The 19,433-nt window shown below is 35.4% G+C and overlaps 1 protein-coding gene across 1 annotated transcript in view; it reads right to left on the minus strand.

The window, feature by feature from the left end:
- LOC107691623 (5-hydroxytryptamine receptor 1F-like) overlaps window positions 1-8,650 on the minus strand; it is a 12,772-nt gene extending 4,122 nt beyond the window's left edge. Inside the window, exon 1 of the mRNA XM_016490313.1 lies at window positions 8,461-8,650. The gene's annotated coding sequence lies outside the window, so the exon portion shown is untranslated. The remainder of the gene's footprint in view (window positions 1-8,460) is intronic.
- Between the last annotated feature and the right edge of the window lie 10,783 nt (window positions 8,651-19,433).

Here is a 19,433-nt window from a genome sequence, read left to right on the forward strand (position 1 = left end):
TATATATATATATATGCAACCTAAAACCCACCAATACATGGTAGACCAATAACTGATATTTTGAACTGATATACTGCATATGTCTGGTGTAAAAATGAAAATTAATGTCAAAATTAAGGATAACAAGGGCTGTGACAAAAACCTTCTTTAAATGCTTTTAAATGATTTTATCGGCAAATCAGTTTTTAAAAATGACTGATACCGATAACCATAAAAATGCTTTATATCGGTGCCGATAATCAGTTGACCACTAATACATAACATGCATATTTTTGTATATGTTGATTTAATAAAGTTGCATATATAACATATATGCAATTTTTATTTTATGTACTTACATCTTCATCTTTATCAATCATAAAAAAGACCAAAGTGACAGAACCCTGACAAATCTACCCAGAGAATGTACATGTAGGAAAATTCTATTTTGTCTTATAAGTAACATATATGTGACCCTGGACCACAAAACCAGTCATAAGGGTACATTTTTCGAAATTGAGATTTGTACATCATCTGAAAGCTGAATAAATAAGCTTTCCATTGATGTATGGTTTGTTAGGATAGGACAATGTTTGGTCGAGATACTACTATTTGAAAATCTGGAATCTGAGGGTGCAAAAAAATCAGAATATTGATCAAATCGCTTTTAAAGTTGTCCAAATGAAGTTCACTATAATTTTGATCCTCATCCAACTTTCTTCGCCTTCATGCATTTAAAGACCATTTACTCGCTGTACTATTAAACATTAATTTCTTGAGTATGTAGAAAAAAATATTTATTTCCAAATAATACGCAAGATAAAAGCCATATTCTACTAAAGAAAACAAATCACAGGATCCATTCTAGGTGCGCATCAATAGGGACTATATATCTCACACCAATAATTTTTTTATTTACACTCTATTAAAAGTATTTGCATATGTGATATGCCTTGAAGACTTTTAAATCCCTGCCTGGGTTACCTGCTAGATGGCAATTCCCTTCCTCAGAGAATCTCAAAAGAACAAAGGTAATTGCGAGTACTGTAGTTTCAGTGAATATATAAGTGTTGGAAGGTCTCACAATTCCCTCCCAAAGGACCTACTCTGTTAATTCACTGAGCTCTAATATGGTGCAGCAGATTCGTCACTGTTTTGTTGGTGCTGCGGCTTCATCAGCCTTGACACATGTTCCCAGTATAAAATAGCAAATCAGAAACAAGTAAACAAATATGGTGATTCAGAAAACACACATGTGAAAATGCGGGAATTATTCGTTTTGTTATGTGAATGCTCTCAATAAAGGTTTATAACATTTAATGCGAAAACCATGTGACGTATTTCCAAATGAAAGAGGAAATTCAATGAATGTAGGGCGAGACTTTATTTTATCTATTTTTGATTGGATTGGCTCATGAGAAATGGTTGTTATTCAAATCAGAATGAAGCCAGGTGGTTGGAGGGGAGGGGTTGAAAAGTAAATGGATTAATGAAAAGAGTGGAAAAGGAAAGTCATTTCAGAGCAAGAGCAAGTTAATTATTCTGATAAAAGATTCCGAAGCAAATGAATCATGAACAATAACACCAGCACTGTATATTAAAAAGTAAATAGGGTCAATTTTGATATCATACTGGCACCCCACCATTTCTTATCCCTTTTTAGAGTCGGAATAATGCTCATGGATGATACCTGACTGCCTGTCTGTTGGGGCTGGGAGATATATAACTAGAATTTAGCCAAGCGCATTATTTACAATCAGTGTACTAAGCACTAAGTGTAAATAGTAGATGGATGCCATTTACACTAAGTGCAAGTAGTGTTAGATGCTATTGTACTACACTGTATGTATAGCAAATTATTAAACAGTATGCAATAACAACATTATAAGTGTATATTTATTAAAATCATAAATGGATGCTGCCTGATTGGGACCTTATTGTCTCTGTCCCTAAAGCCTAAGCCTACACCTACCCATAACCCTAATCATATTGAACCTACTATACAGTAGGTGTCTTCATACGTCTTGAAAGTGAGCCACAGTTTTGAGCATGGTGACAATATGAGCTGCACATGTAGCAGTTGATCTGCCAGTCTGCTCAATGCAGGGACACCACATACAATTTCAATTTATTAAATACCTATTAAATACTTTATTCCCACTATTACAGACATACAGGGCAGAGTTAATCCAATTGTCTTTGCCAATAAGATGGGCGATTTACATTTAATAGACACTCAGTAAAATGTAGTTTTCTGATATATTTTTTTAGCTTTTTACTAAATGAGCGCAACAAAGCACAATGCAATACCCATATAAAAGTATTCAGCAATAAACAGCAATATTTACCAACACATAACACATGAAAAATGATATCAATCCCTGCCAAATGCAAAAATTCATCCTAGCAGACCTAAATTCAAACCGGTGGCTTGAAGGTAATGGAAAAAAGGTTTGAGGACAGAAACAACTCAAATGCAGCTTCTCGTGGTCATGCGCTAGTTTAATACGGTGGCTGTAGCTAGCAGTAACCAGGTGGGAGTTGTTTAATCTAGTGCATTTGGCTATTCACATTGACGTCAATGGAAAAGGAAAGTCATTTTAGAAGAATAGCAAGTTATTACATTTAGATTAAAGATTACAGAAACTTGTGCATGCAACAATGGATTATTCAAAATAAGACGGGGCCGTGCATTAAAAAATGAAAGAGCATCAATTTGAAGTATAGCTACACTGACTTCCAATTCCCCTAAAAGAAAATTTTACACATTAACTTCCATTCATCCCAAGGTCTGATGTAACCATCTGGAAGTTGAAATTTCACTCAGCACTCTCTCATTTTTTACCAAAATAAAGAACTTTGCCTTGGAGTAGGCTACATAAATCTTATGCAACACGTCTCAAGAGGTTATGCGATTTTTTGCAATCTCTGCTTCAGAGAGCAAACAACAACAGACTGTCACGGAGAGATATCAGAACACATTGCCAGATGCAGAATGACTGAAGATCTGTCCTTCTCAAACTTCCAGCACTGACTGTGCCAAAAAGCCTTCTGGGTGATGGACTGGTGATCGCACTTCAGGCTGGAGTCAGTCTGGTTGCAATTATATTCCTTTAAAGGAATAATGAAAATGTACTCACCCTCAGGTCATCTAAGATATATATGAGTTTGTTTGTTTGTTTGTTTTATGGGAACAGAGTTGGAGAAATTTAGCATTCACTTACTCACCAATGGAATGGATATTCTGCAGTGAATGGGTGCCGTCAGAATGAGAGTCCAAACAGTTGATAAAAACATCACAATGATCCACAAGTAATCCACACTCTATAGTCCATAGTCCATAATGTCTTGTGAAGTAAAATGCTGTGTTTGTAAGAAACAAATCCATATTTAATGCATTTAAAATTTCAAACCGTTGTTCAAATAAATGGTTACAATACAAGTCCTCTTTCCATAATATTGCTTTCTCCAATTAAAAATTCATCAGGAGAGGAATATGCACAGATGAAAACAATTCTAAACAAATATGTTGGTTAATTTTCATGTGATGGACTTTTTTTCGGGAAGAAGCATAATTATGGATTATAATTGAATTGGCACTTTAACACTAGAACCGCCAGAGGTCGCTGTATACCTAAAAGCGCCAGCGGGTATAAGATAACCCATGCTATGAATGACTAAAACAGCCTATAGACAATAATGAGCAATAATTCACCACACTGCATAGGATGATGCGATGACAAATAAACTAAAAAAATAAACGATATGGCAAGACAAAAATTAAAGGTTACGCTTTACTTGAAGGGGTGTGCATAAGACTGACATGACACCTTCATAATCATGACATGACACCTAATCACTCATGGCATTTAGTGTTTCTAATACCTACCTTCCATAAATCGCCTTTTTTTTTGTCATTTTGACTTTGTTTATGAAACTCATAGCCGCTAAATCAGTGAGTGAAAGGAGTTGCCTAATGTACAATGTTAAAACATAAGCGGCAAGAAAATAACAGCGCGAAAATACATGCATTATATAGCGGGTAAATTTCACCCGCTTGCGCTTATAGGGATAAATGCCCCGTTTTTTGATCTGGTTTTATCTAAATAATTTTTAACAACATTGGATTGTAAATTACATAATTTTAGTAAAAGTCAATGACTGGGAGACTTGAATGTTTAATTTTAAATCTGTTATGTACATTTGAAAAACAGCCAGGGGTAAAAATTTACCCCGTGGTGGTTCTAAAATGCTTTTCTTAATGTATTTTCACTTTACAAGATGTTAATTGATGGACTGCAGTCATGTAGATTACTTGTGAATTATTGTGATGTTTTTTTTTTAATCAGCTGTTTGGACTCTCGTTGGCGGCACCCATTCATCACTCAGGATCCATTGAGTGGTGTAATAGCTACTACATTTCTCCAAATCTGTTCCCATGAAGAAACAAATTCATCTGTATCATGGATGGCCTGAGGGTGAGTACATTTTTAGCAGATTTTCATTTTTGGGTGAACTATTACTTTAATACTGCTCAAGGCACTACTACTCTATCAAAATTCATGTCTTGGGCAAAAAGAACAAAGAGTAGGATTAGACTCAGCCTGGTGCGGTGGGACTGTCTCTATAAAACCTGCTAAATGAAGCCATGGTGTGAATGTTTGTACACATAGGGCCACCTGGGTCACCTACAGGTATCATCCGATCTTGATTCAGATGGAAGTCAACAGATGGAATGCTTCTGGGCACTAAAATCTTTATGGGCACGATCACAAGATCATTACGGGCTGTCTGACCACATGGCCTCAATCAATAACGTCGCACTCTCCTGAAATGAGTTGGAAGCGCATCAAACACAGTCTTGTCCTTCACCTTCAGAAACAAAGCGCAATTGCCTTCATTTGCGCAGCTGACGGTTCTCAATGATGTTCAATTAACTCAAGTGTGTGAGGTGCTAAATAAGGGTTTCTTATGTTAAGTTTTGGTTACATCAACTCATGGTCAGTGGATTTTTCTGGGAAATAAAGCTAACCATTTATTAGTTATTCTGACATTTATGATAGATAGGATTTAAATCACAATAAAAACGGCCCAAACAAGCTATTTGTAACAGATGAGAATATATTTAATTTCAATATTCAATTAATTAAGATGGAGACGAACAATAAAATAGACACAGCAAAGCAATTAAATATTTCATTATACGTCTCCACATATTTAATGCAATATTAGAAGATATCACCTCATGGCAATTTAAATAAATAAAAATAAACAAATCCCCCTTTTCAAACTCATTTATTTGCTCACCAAAAGCACCCCATGGGAGATTCAAGCAATTATTTTGCTTCTTAGAAGGAATTTCATTTTGTTTTAATTTCACTGTTTACTTGGCTCACGGGATATTTCATACTCCACTACATGCACAGTCACACTATCAAAACCCCATTCTTCATCCAGTAATTGAATCTCCATTGGGTGTGCATTCAGAGAATTAACGAGAACTAAATGTCAATCATGTTGTGCCAATGCAGTGTCTGTTGGTGATTGATATCTTCAGGAAGCAAGCGAGAGGAGTTGGTGTTCTACTAGTCTGAAATCAAAAATCAATGATATGTGGTCAGAATGATACCTACCATCATGCTCCATTTTATCAGCCCTGTGAATATCTGTTTGACATGTTGTAGATACCTGCTATATCACTCCACCACCAGCAGTGAGGTGCCATGCTTAGTCATATAAAGACAACTACCAAAAATGAACACCCTTTTATTTAATGGATATTATATGATTTTTTTTTTTATCTTTTAAAACTATTTCCAACAGTCACACAAATATCAGTCAGTATATTCATATTACTATGATTATTATTATCATCATCATCATCATCATCATTTGAAACTCTTTATTTTGAACAGTCTGGCAAATTGCAATCAATATCTTTTATAAATGGCCTTGTATGCTCATAATAATGGCTGAAGTACAGTGGGGACAATATTTATTTGATCCCCTGCTGATTTTGTAAGTTTGCCCACTTACAAAGAAATTAAGGGTCTGTAGATCTTGCACGGAGCTCCAGACCGAGGCCGATTGATGGTTGTTTTGTATTTCTTCCATTTCCGAATAATCGCACCAACAGTTGTCTCCTTCTCACCAAGCTTCTTGCTGATGGTCTTGTAGCCCACTCCAGCCTTCTGCAGATCTACAATCTTGTCTCTGACATCCTTTGACTGCTCTTTGGTCTTGCCCATGGTGGTGGGAGAGGTTGGAATGGAAGATACAGATCGTGTGGACAGGTGTCTTATACACCTAACGAGCTGACATTAGGAGTAACTTCTTAAAGTGGCAGGACTATTCTGTGTTCCACATGGGCCCATAACCATCTGTGGGAGCCAGAATTCTTGCTGGTTGGTAGGGGATCAAATACTTATTTCACTCACTGAAATGCAAATCAATTTCTAACCTTTATATAATGTTTTTTTTTCTGTATTTTATGGTTGATATTCTGTTTACATCCGTTAAAATAAACCTACCATAAAAATGACAAACCCTTCATTTATTTGTAAGAGGGGAAACTTCCAAAATCAGCAGGGGATCAAATAAATATTTTCCCCACTGTATAAGGAACAAAATGTACCTGACTGGACCTGAATAAAACATGAGGCAACGTAGGGCATCTGGCTATAGGCCAAAGGGGCAGGACAGGCAAAAATAAGGATGCCGCTCAGTCTATTAATATGCACTGCATACATCAGGCTCTTTACTCATCTTCAAAACCTAAAAACAAACTTCTGAGACAAATTAGTAATCATAACTTGCATTCTCATGTGCTGCAGATGTAGGTCTTTGCATTTTTTTTAAAGAAGCTCTGAAATACCATTACAATTTATCACGCATTCAGCTGTTTTTTTTTTTTGCATCACAGAGAGTCACAGCGCAGCTCAGAAATAACTTCACGGGGACCACCAAAACAGCGTCAGCTCTGTTGTTTAGATTTTCAAAGACATGTTGATGAATCATACAGTCTGTCTCTATACTACATCTTTCTTGTTTTCTGGGGGAGTATTTTCCCTGCCTGATATGCAAGCATTCCTCTGGTGTTCTGAATATACTTTTATTGCATATTTCCATTTTCCTGCAGCTAAAATGTCTGATTTGTGGGGACCCTTAAAATACTTACATTTGTATAAGTACCTAGTCTTATCCTTTAGCTGAATAAAAATTGTGGTTATTTTTTTTTCAAGACATGGAAACCTGAACTTTAATTAATTAAAAAAATTATGTATTTATTGTATTTTATATATGTATATAAATACATACACATACATGTATATATTTAAGAAAAATATGTTATGTTTATATATTAAATATATTTATATATAATATAAATTATTTGAATATAAATATACATGTAAATACATGTAAATATTTTCAAAACATATAGCTGTATGTGTGTGTCTTTATATATACATAATAAATATGCACAGTACACACACATATATTATGTAAACAAAAACTTGTATTTTTGATGCGATTAATCGTTTGACAGCACTCATTTTTACATAAAATGTTTAAAAAAAATAAAGAACATGGTATGTATTTGATTAAAGTATTAATATTTTCTAAAACCCCATGTTGAAGACAATACATAATTTATGTATTCTGATGTAAGCCATGTAACTGCATTTTAAGCCCATTATTCAAGTTAGTAACGTCTGTCTGCACTTATTTAATATAAATAATAATTGTATATATAGACCTACATTAAATAATGGAATAATTAAACATACACTCACAAAAAGCTGTCACTGGGGCAGTACCATTTCAAAAGGCTTCATATTACCTGACCTTAAGTAGCCTACATATTAGTACCTAAAAGGTAACAGCCCAGTGACAGCTTTTGTACTTTTTTTTTTCCTGAGAGTGTATTTCTGAGAGTGTATTTTAATGGATACAAATGAAAGCAGAACAATTGCAAACAATTAAATGACTGATATCAATAATTGAAACAGGACTAGAATGTACACTGAATAGACAGTCAGAAATAGCTAGAATATATAGAAGATAGAAGCTAAATAATTCCTTATCATATTCTGGGTTCTCTTGGACTTAAACCATTTGGGAATTAAGGATCCTTGTGCTCATACTGTGCTTTCGTTGTCTGGTTGAAGCAAGACATTCTCATGGATTAATTTACTGCTTTAAGACTAGGTACGTTTCAATTAAAAATGGGTTATTCAAGTTACGTCTGTCTCTACTTAGTCAATATAAATAAAAGCTATAAATAAATACAAATAATAATTATAAATAGATATAAAAATAGTTAAATTATAAAAGTGCTATACATTTGCATCTATCTGTATCACACACACATTCATTCACTAAAACAGTATATTTCCGTTAGCCTACACTTCATGAGACGCAAATACACCTCAACAAACAGGTGGTCAAAACCTCATTTAGTAATTTGACTTAAGTACTTACGTTTAGTGATTCGGAAGTCTTCGCTTCAGCACGGTTTCCCTGATAAAGAATTCCCTACAACTGATGGAAATGACGGAGCGTCGGTGTTCGGAGCTGCTCGCGACTGCTGTAGTTCAATGCTTCTGATGAGAGCGCGAGAGATTCAGCTAGTGCGTGGGAGCCGCGCGCCGCGGAGCGCCTGACAGGTGCTTAATGAGAGTGAAGCATTGCTCAGCGATTACATCGACTGAGTCCGGTTGAACGAGAACACGTGATATTTTAATGATCATTTTCTACTACTTTTTATTTTCTTGTTCTTTTTCTATTAGCCTACTATTTATTTATTTTTCTTTTCTTTTTAAGCTCCGTCAGCGAAGGGAAATTGCTTTCTTAACAGTGTCCTAAACAAATTTACAATGTATTTGGACATAGTGTGTTAAGATAAGATATATGTGTTGTAGTGATCATTGGGTCCTGTGGAGGATTGGAGGATGCTATCCAAGGTCCTCCAGGGTGGTTCAATAGGCTATGATTCATTTTCAGCCAGAAAACCTGCAATCTAGCTGTTATGTAACCGGTGAAGCTCAGATAGACATACCTCAACAAGCAGAACAGATCCCGCCAAATATCAGCACACTCAATAAATGAAAGGGTTCGTGCCTCATGACAGCCCGTGGTGCATATTATAAAAATAAACTCTGGTAGGTCTAGAGCACATGGAAGTAATGCATTCTAATATATGTGCATTTTTACCCAGAGTGAAGATGGAGGGAAGATTGCGCCTTAATAGAGGCAAACGAAACCATGATTGATCAGGATGTTTTGCGCACATCAAAAGTTTCGCTGCAGATGTTGAAAGAGGAAATGTAGAGAATGGGAGGTCAGAGAGGCAGGGAATTGGATTTCTAATAAGGCAGGGACAGAGATTGGGAACTGAACAGGATGAGTCTCTATAACAAGGCCAGGGCTTTCTTAAAAGACGGGAAAAATAGACCAAGACACAAAAATGATTGAGTGAGGGATATAAGCATGAACAGGTGGGCTATACTGAGGGAGAAGGAGATGGGAAACCTTTGTGATGATGCTCTCTCACACGGCTTGTCACTTTTCACTCATTCTGTCAGTCTTTCCCTGGAGCAGAGATTCGTCATTATAGCTTATCTCGGAAATAAAAACCCCATTCATCTGAACCCTGTATAAAAGCCAAAGCTAAAATTCCTCTAGTGGAACAGCAGTTTCTGTAGGCTTTGTTTACAGCAGATGTCAAGTCATTTCGTTTAACCTGTGGAGGATTAGTTGTTTACGTCAGGAAATTGTGTCGGTTCAGCTTTGCCTCCAGGTTAAATGCACAGATTCCCACATAGAAACATTATTTTTGTTTGCTAGAAAGTAAGCCTTTTGAAAGTTTAAGCTTGGGAATGTTCTTGGAGGAATTACGGACCCAAACCAGAAGATTGCCTCAATACTCATTTACTCACCCTCATGTCATTTAAAGCTCCTTTCCACAAAGAGAAAGTTTTCAAACTTTCCCCCAAATCTGACAGCATGATACCCTTCCTAAAATATAAAGGAAGCTATACATTTCAATGTGTAAAGACTAGTGCTATCAAATGATTAATCGCGATTAATCGCATCCAAAATAAAAGTTTTTGTTTACATAATATATGAATGTGTACTGTGTATATGTATTATGTATATATAAATACAAACACATGCATGTATATATTTAAGAAAAATATGCTGTTTATATATTAAATATATTTATCTATAATAAAATAATATAAATATATAAATGTATATACATGTAAATATTTTCAAAATATATGTGTGCATATTTATATATACATAATAAATAAACACAGTACATACTCATATATTATGTAAACAAAAACTTTTATTTTGGATGCGATTAATCGCGATTAATTGTTTGACAACACTAGTAAAGACCCATTTATACTGTGTAAAAATGGAAAAATGATAATGTCTATGTGCTAAGGTTCAAGTAAATCCTTTTTTACCCTGCTAAACCTAAAACCTATAAGCTTTTAAGTGATGACTGGACTGAATGTCAACTGTTACCACACAACTGTGGGATTTGTGGCCTTTTGACCATACAAAACCATATATCTGCCTAAATGTGTTTCTGATCCTTCTTATTTCTCTTTGTGACGTACCACATTAGCCTACATCACCATATTTTCTAAAGTGAAATGGATAAATTCCCTGAAGGTCAAAATAGGTGAGATTTAGCTTGTATCTTTTTCATAAAAGAAGTGGCTCAAGTTCATGCTATGTTTTCTAGCTTCAGGCTCTTTACATATTTGTAGAGTTGGAAGATTTCACTTAAGGACTGATCTTCACACAAAGACAAGTATTAGTCATGAGAGGCGGCAGAGTCCTAAAATCAAGCATCACTGAGTTGGAAACAAGAAAATGCAATCCATAGAAAGACACTTTTGATACTCCTGTGAATCTCTTTGGTGTCTTTTATATAAATACTGTATGCTATATGGCTTTATCACTTTGTAATAGTCATCATTTACTCACCCTGTCATTCCAAACCTATAGTTTCTTTTTTTTTTTTTTTTAAGAACACAAGAAGATTTTGAAGAATGTTTCATGAATGAAGTCAATGGGTTTGTTCAGGCTTGTATTGATGCACTTGTTCTGAAATGACAAGATGAAAAGGTCAAAATATAATCTCAAATCAAATCAAAACACAGATTTGTCCACAAATACACAGACTACATAAAATATGTTAACATAAATGCCAACTAAGTCAAACCGTTCTCACATGTGATCAAATATTAAATCTCATATAGTGTACAGACAAGAACAGTTGAAACATTCTTTACAATATCTTTATTCATGTTCCATAAGAAACAAAGCCATCAAGTTTAGAATGACATGAATAAGTAAGGTCTTCCTTTAAGTTTAGAAGTGAAATATGATTTACTTTGCTACTCATTTAGACAGGAATGTGCCACCTGAGGAACCAACCACTTTATTTTTTAACATGATGTTTAACAGTTAAAACCAAAATTGATGATACCAGAATATTAGGGGCAGCTGATTCCAGTATTTCATACAGCATAGCAGTCTCTATGAATGGTTACAGACAAAACTAAAGAAAAAAAAATGTCTGTAAACTTTTTGTCAGAATTTCTGTTTATCAAAGAAAAATGTAGATATTCTTTCAAGGACACATCTGTTTTTAAAGATATTACATTCGTTTGGGATTTACTTACTCATCTTCTAAAGTTTCAATGCCATATGAATCTCAACAAATTTTGCCAAATAGAGTAAGTAGCTGTTTCTCAGTCTGGTACCTTGTAAACAGGACTTGATTCAATTTAACACGAGTGACCATAAAGATATTTATAATGTTACAACATACTTTTATTTCCAATAAACGCTATTCTTTTGAACTTTCTATTCATAAAAGGACCCTGTTGCTGAAAATTCAGCTTTGCCATCAAAGGAAAACAATACATTGTAAAAGCAAAAAGTAATTTTTTAAACAGCAATATACTGACTCATTGAAATTACATAGAAGCCAGCCAAACAGATTTTAGCTTGGGATTTTACTTGCCATGTTTTTATGTAATCAAGACGGCAATTCTTGGGCCCGTTACAAAACCGTCATCGCAGGCTCCCTTAAGCACGGCTCGGCCCCTTATCGGCAGCTTTGTGTGTAATATTCATCAGATGGTCGGTGAGCGGCCCGTGGGCAGGCCGTCTGAGGCTGAGACAAGTTTAAGCTGAATGAAACACAAATTGGTACAAATTAGTTCTACAAACTTGGTGCAATCTGGGCTTAAGTGCCTTATTCAAGAGGCTTATTTCACAGGTCACTTCTATCTTGAACCAAACCTGTGATATTTACATCACACGCCCAGAAGGGCACTACATACAGCATTTATCATCATGTCAGTACTGAGACGAAATGACAAATAACCAAGCAATATCTTAACCATAAGGCAGCATTGTCGGATAGCATAGCAATGCATCACACTTTTTATGCTACACCACATGGAACTGAAAATAAAAGCTGGGAAGAAAAGTCCCAATGGATCCATTTTTGTGCCGGGATTCCTGCCTTTTGGGTGACACCATTTGACATGTGAAGTTAGAGATAAAAGTGTTGTATCTGACATCCATCTCTGCATTTTAATTTTTTTTTCTTACCTTTCACATATTGTTGTAATGAGTTCAGAAAGCTGATTCTACAGACGAACCGCTATAGTTTGCTCAGAACTTTTTCAGCTTACTCTGCCAGTGTCATCTGTCTATTTTCATCATTCTTTGTCTTTCTCTCACTCTCAGGTAAACCAAATGTGAACAGTTTGTAGATACTTTTTTTTTCTTTTTTTGCCAAGTTCACACAACCCAGACAGAGATCCAGACACCACACCTCCATCTCTTCTCTGAACTAACTTTCTCTGTCTCTTAAAAAACACACCAACACTGCACTTTGATGTTGCTCCTGTGTAGACAGAAAAAAAAATAGGTTTAAAAATGTGTGGGAAAAAAACAAGATTTATTGAGCTAACTAATGACTGAATGAGCATTACATTTTATATACACTATTGTTCATTGGAGTCAGGGTTTTTTTTTTTTTTAAGAAATTGAAAATACTTTTATTTATCAAGGGGAATAAAATGTTAAAATGTTTGACCAAAGCAACAGAGAAAAACCCTTTATTAACTGCCAGTGAATTGTGCATGGCCTTCATGTCAGGACATTTTGTCGAATGCCACAACTGACCAAGAACATGAAAAGGTGACTTGAATGTGCTTAATATGGATATGCTTAATTTGGATAGACCTATGTTCTGAAAGAACATTTTTTTTGGGATGTGACCAAACTAGATTTTTTTTGACCTATGGATGAGGGGTGTGTCTCGTGCAGCAAAAAAAATAAAAATAAATAAATAAAAAATTCCTTGCAGTAAAATGGAGGGGGACCAGTCTTGTTATGGGGGTGCTTTGCTATTATAGGAAGTGGAAATCTTGACTGTATCATTGATTCTTTGAAGTATCAGGCCATTTGGCAAATATTGTGATGCCTTTGCTGCAGAGATTGAGGTTTGATGATCACTGGACTTTCCAGCAAGACCATCATGCCAAAGTATACATCCAAATCTACTTAAAGGGGTCATATGACGTTGCTAAAAAATAACATTATTTTGTGTATTTGGTGTAATGAAATGTGTTTATATGGTTTAACACACAGCGTCTTCACGACATGGCGGCAGCAGCAGCAACAATAAAGTTACGCTTTCTTTCTTTGCGTATACATTTGGGCGGTGTTATGCAAATCTTCCCACACAGTGACGTAAATATGTGGGGCCGTGTTGGCTGAATGTTATTAAGTGGCCTGTTTAGTCTCCAGATTTAAATCTTATTAAACATTTTTAGTGGAATTTGAAGAAAGCATTAAAATGCAAGCACTGTCGACGTAATGGCATTTCAATTCTTGAAATTCTACACGCTGTTTTGTTTCAAAGACTTTAGTCATTAATTTGCTTCCATAGATTCTCTAGAAAATTTCTACATTCTCTATATCACTGAAATGTGTATTAATAAACTATCTATAGCAGTTTACTGATGCCTTGGTTGGGGCCTACTAAATGGTATTTATGAATAAATATATCTGTCCTGCATTATATAATGGCTGGTACATGGGGTGTTTCTGCCCAGGTTTTGCTCTGCAAGAACACAAATTAGAGGGAACATTGACCATGGGTGTGTTAAATCAATTTAAATGCAATGAGTACCCAGCATCTGCTACCCCTATTTACCAAGTGCAGGCAGAAGAACATAGATGCCCTTGCGCTGGAGTGAAAATATCCTGCTGCTTTGATCACAGCTGTATATTATTACAACCATAACAACATACAGAAATACCCATAACTGACCTTACACCTACAACTCCTGACACAGTACAAGTGTTTGTTGAGTTCATGATTGGATACCATTGTAAGGAAGCCATAATCCATGAAAATAAAATGGAACTGTCCATGCCTTATGCAAGATAATGACATACGGGCATTTTAGGCATTTTTGCAGGCGGTGTTGATGCAAATGGAAGCAGCATGAGAAACAGATATTTCATTATTGAATTGTTAAATCCTTTACTGTTGCTTTTTTCCAATAATGCCACCCAGCAACATTGCCTTGGAGATTTCAGTGTATTTACCCTCAAGCCATCCAAGATGTAGATCAGTTTACTTCTCCATGGGAACAGATTTGGATCAATTCAGCATTACATCACTTGCTCACCAGTGAATCCTCTGCAGTGAATGGGTGCCATCAGAATGAGAGCTCAAACAGCTGATAACAACATCACAATAATCCACAAGTAATCCACATGACTCCAGTTCATCAATTAACATCTTGTTAAGTGAAAAGCTGCATGTTTGTAAGAAACAAATCCATCACTAAGGCTAACATTAAACTGCCACTTCTGGCCAAAGTCCATACTAAGTCAAAAGTTTGTCCTCTGTTGTCCTGTCACATCAAAATTCACCAACATATTAATTTAGAATGGTTTTGGACTGTTTTGGCTTGTAAACGGTATTTGATCTGAATCTCCTGATTCAAAGATGATGACTTTCTCACTGGAGAAAGCAATATTATGGATAAAGGACTCATATTTTAGCCAGAAGCAACAGTTTGAAGTTAAAATGCTTTAATGCTTTTCGCAAGATGCTAATCTATGAACTGAGTCGTGTGGATTACTTGTGGATTATTTTAATGTTTCTTTCAGCTGTTTGGACTGACGGCACTCATTCACTGCAGAGGATCCATTGGTGAACAAGACATGTAATTTCTCCAAATCTGTTCCCATGAAGAAATAAAGTCATCCACATCTTGAATGTCCTAAAGAGTGAGGAAATTTTCAGCATTATTTTAAATGAACTATTCCCTTAAATATATAGCTAATTTGTTGGGGTATTCCAAAAATTATACAGCAGAACTGTCTGAAGTAACAGGGTGAGTTTGACAAATGCACATATGCCTCTATGGACCGTCAGTTTTGACAATGTTATAAAATATAGCCCAGACAACAAAACATTGGCTGTGCTGTGTGCTGCGGGGTTTTTTTTTATGAGATCAAACAAGGATTTCAAACTCAAGTTGTTGCCAAAAAGCTATTAGCAGTATATGCTGCTCATATTTCAATGTCTAGTTGTTGTTCGTTGTTTTAGAGGTTCTTGCTTAGTCAACAGGAGTAACATTATTGATTTGTTTTCTTGTTTCAAAAGGGAAATGACTATTAGCCTACAAAAATTATTTAAATTAGCACAATCTGTCTCGGAAAAACTGGGGGAAAAATGCTAATTAGAAATTCCTAGAAGTTGCATGCAGAAAAGCACAGATTACTTTAAATAATAAACTACTTTAAATAATAAATTCAAAGGAACAAAAACATGGTTGCTGATGTTCTGCAGCAATGTAATTTAACCATTATCCCTTCCCATGAATAAGTAGAGGTGTGTGCAGTAAGTGAATTATTAGGAGTGTTTTGTACAACATTAATTACTTCTTTCCCCACTAGGCTTTTTTCTCCTTCACTTAGTGGGATCACATGGGCGCACCCCCTCACAGCCCTCATTGAAATGCTTGTGATGACAAGGCCTATTGTAACCATCTCTTTAACACTGAAGATGTCTGATCCATGTGACCTCCATGACTCATAATTCCTGTCATTTGGAAGTTATCATCTGCTGCAAACTAAATGTTCAACATGAGACAATTTAAATTAAATCTTTGCATGTTCTTCTGTTTATATATATATATATATATATATACACATACATACATACATACAGTATTATGCTATTACTGATGTTGTCTTTGTATTATAATACAGATAAACAAATGATAAAGCGTGGATTCTTGAATATAAGATCCCTTTCTACACAAAAAGCACTTTTTGTAAATTATATGATCACTGATCATAAACTAGATGTGCTTTGTTTGACACAAACCTGGCAAAAAAACAGATGATTACATTACTTTAAACGAGTGTACCCCCTAAAATTAGCCACGTCTAACAGCTAAAGGGGCAAGTGTTGCTACAGTTTATAGCAATATCTTCAGTATTTCTAAGAGGTCAGGTTTCAAGTATAATTCGTTTGAGGTAATGGTGCTTCATATAACGTTATCTAGAGAAACAAGTGTTAATGATAAATCCCCTGTGATATTTGTGCTGGCTACTGTATACAGGCCACCAGGGCACCATACAGACTTTATTAAAGAATTTGCTGATTTTCTATCTGAGTTAGTGCTGGCTGCAGATAAAGCCTTAATTGTTGGTGATTTTAATATCCATGATGATAATGAAAAAGATGAATTGGGATCAGCATTTATAGACATTCTGAACTCTATTGGGGTTAGACAACACGTGTCAGGACCTACTCACTGTCGAAATCATACTCTAGACTTAATACTGTCACATGGAATTGATGTTAATGGCGTTGAAATTCTGCAGCAGAGTGATGATATCTCAGATCACCTCTACCACAAAAGACTGCTTTGTAAGTAATCTTCCTGACTTATCTAAATTCCTCAGCACATCCAATAGCTCAGAACAACTTGATGATGTAACAAACTATGGACGCTCTCTTTTCTAGCACTTTAGATATGGTTGCTCCTTTACGCTTAAGGAAGATTAAGGAAAAGAGTCCAACACCGTGGTATAATGAACACACTCGCGCCCTAAAGAGAGCAGCCCGGAAAATGGAGCGCAGTTGGAGGAAAACAAAACTAGAGGTACTGCGTATTGCATGGCGGGAAAATACTCTCTCCTACAGAAAAGCCTTAAAAACTGCTAGATTTGATTACTTTACGTCTCTTTTAGAAGAAAACAAACACAACCCCAAGTATTTATTCACTACAGTGGCTAAATTAACAAAAAATATAACATCAGCAGGTGCAGACATTAACCAGCAGCACAGTAGTAATGACTTTATGAATTACTTTACTTCCAAGATCGAAACTATTAAAATTGTAACCATGCTACAGTATCGCATCAGATGCATTATAGTGCGTTATAGATCCCCTGAGGAACAATTCCACTCATTCTCTTCTATAGGAAAGGAAGAATTGTATAAACTTGTTAAATCATCTAAACCAACAACATGTATGTTAGACCCTATTCCATCTAAACTACTAAACAGAAGTCATAGATCCTCTTCTGAATATTAACTCGCCATTGTCATTAGGATATGTCCCAAAAACCTTCAAACTGGCTGTTATTAAGCCTCTCATTAAAAAACCACAACTAGAGTTACAAATGACGTGCTCTTATCATCTGATTGTGGTTGTATCTCTCTATTAGTGCTACTGGATCTTAGCGCTGCGTTTGACACTATCGACCACAGCATACTTTTGAAAAGACTAGAAAATTATGTTTCCATTGGAGGAAGTGCATTGGCATATTCAAATCATACTTATCTGACCGCCATCAATTTGTGTCAGTGAATGAAGAGGTATCATACCAATCACAAGTGCAGTATAGAGTTCCCCAAGGGTCAGTACTAGGACCCTTACTTTTCACGCTTTACATGTTACCCTTGGGAGATATCATCAGGAGACATGGTGTTAGCTTTCACTGTTATACTGATGATACTCAGCTCTATATTTCTTAGAGGCACAACGTCTTTTAGAAGAAAACAAACACAACCCCAAGTATTTATTCACTACAATGGCTAAATAAACAAAAAATATATAAAATCAGTTTGACACTATCAACCACAGCATTCTTTTGAAAAGACTAGAAAATTATGTTTCCATTAGAGGAAGTGCATTGGCATATTCAAATCATACTTATCTGACCGCCATCAATTTGTGGCAGTGAATGAAGAGGTATCATACCAATCACAAGTGCAGTATGGAGTTCACCAAGGGTCAGTACTAGGACCCTTACTTTTCACGGTTTACATGTTACCCTTGGGAGATATCATCAGGAGACATGGTGTTAGCTTTCACTGTTATGCTGATACTCAGCTCTATATTTCTTCGCAACCCGATGAAACATACCAATTTGCAAAACTAACGGAATGCATAGTTGATATAAAAAACTGGATGACTAGTAATGTCTTACTGCTAAATTCTGGAAAAAAAAAAAAACGGAGGTGTTAATTATCGGACAAAAAAAACCTCTGCATTTAATGACCTAGAACACTGTCTAATACTTGATGGCTGCCCTTTAAATTCTTTGTCATCAGTTAGGAACCTAGGCATGCTATTTCATAGCAATCTTTCCTTTGAAAAACATGTTTCTATCATTTGTAAAACCGCATTTTTCCATCTTAAAAATATATCTAAATTACGACCTATGCTCTCAATGTCAAATGCAGAAATGTTAATTAATGCGTTCATGACCTCAAGATTAGATTATTGCAATGCTTTATTGGGTGGTTGTTCTGCCCGATTAATAAACAAACTCCAGCTGGTTCAAAATGCAGCAGCTAGAGTACTTACTAGAACCAGAAAGTACGAGCATATTAGCCCAGTTCTGTCAACACTGCACTGGCTCCCCTTTAAACATTGTATACATATTAAAATCTTGCTAATTACTTATAAAGTTTTGTACTTGGAAAAATGTTTTGTTAGTTAGTTTTTTTACATTGATAAAAACATTTTTCCTTTCCCCTTAAGACCTATGCCTGATCCAATTCATGGATTTTGAATAGTTTTCAGTGTCAAATTTTTTTAAGTCAAATTTGATTTAAAGACTAAGGATGGTTGCAGTTTTTTTTACATTAATACGTATATATATATATAAGACAAATATCAAAAAATGTAGCTGGGGCTAATAAATTCTTAATTTGTTATCCCAAAATAAACAAACATGCTAAGGGCAGAGGACTTGAGATGTAGCCATATTCATGACATAAGATGGACTTTCATCTTTTCATATTGACACAGAAACATCTCCCCATCATTTCTGTCTAGCATTTGATTGTTATTTAGGATGAAAAA

The sequence above is a fragment of the Sinocyclocheilus anshuiensis genome, unplaced genomic scaffold (assembly GCF_001515605.1).
Source record: "Sinocyclocheilus anshuiensis isolate Anshui unplaced genomic scaffold, SAMN03320099.WGS_v1.1 scaffold442, whole genome shotgun sequence".
Taxonomy (NCBI): domain Eukaryota; kingdom Metazoa; phylum Chordata; class Actinopteri; order Cypriniformes; family Cyprinidae; genus Sinocyclocheilus; species Sinocyclocheilus anshuiensis.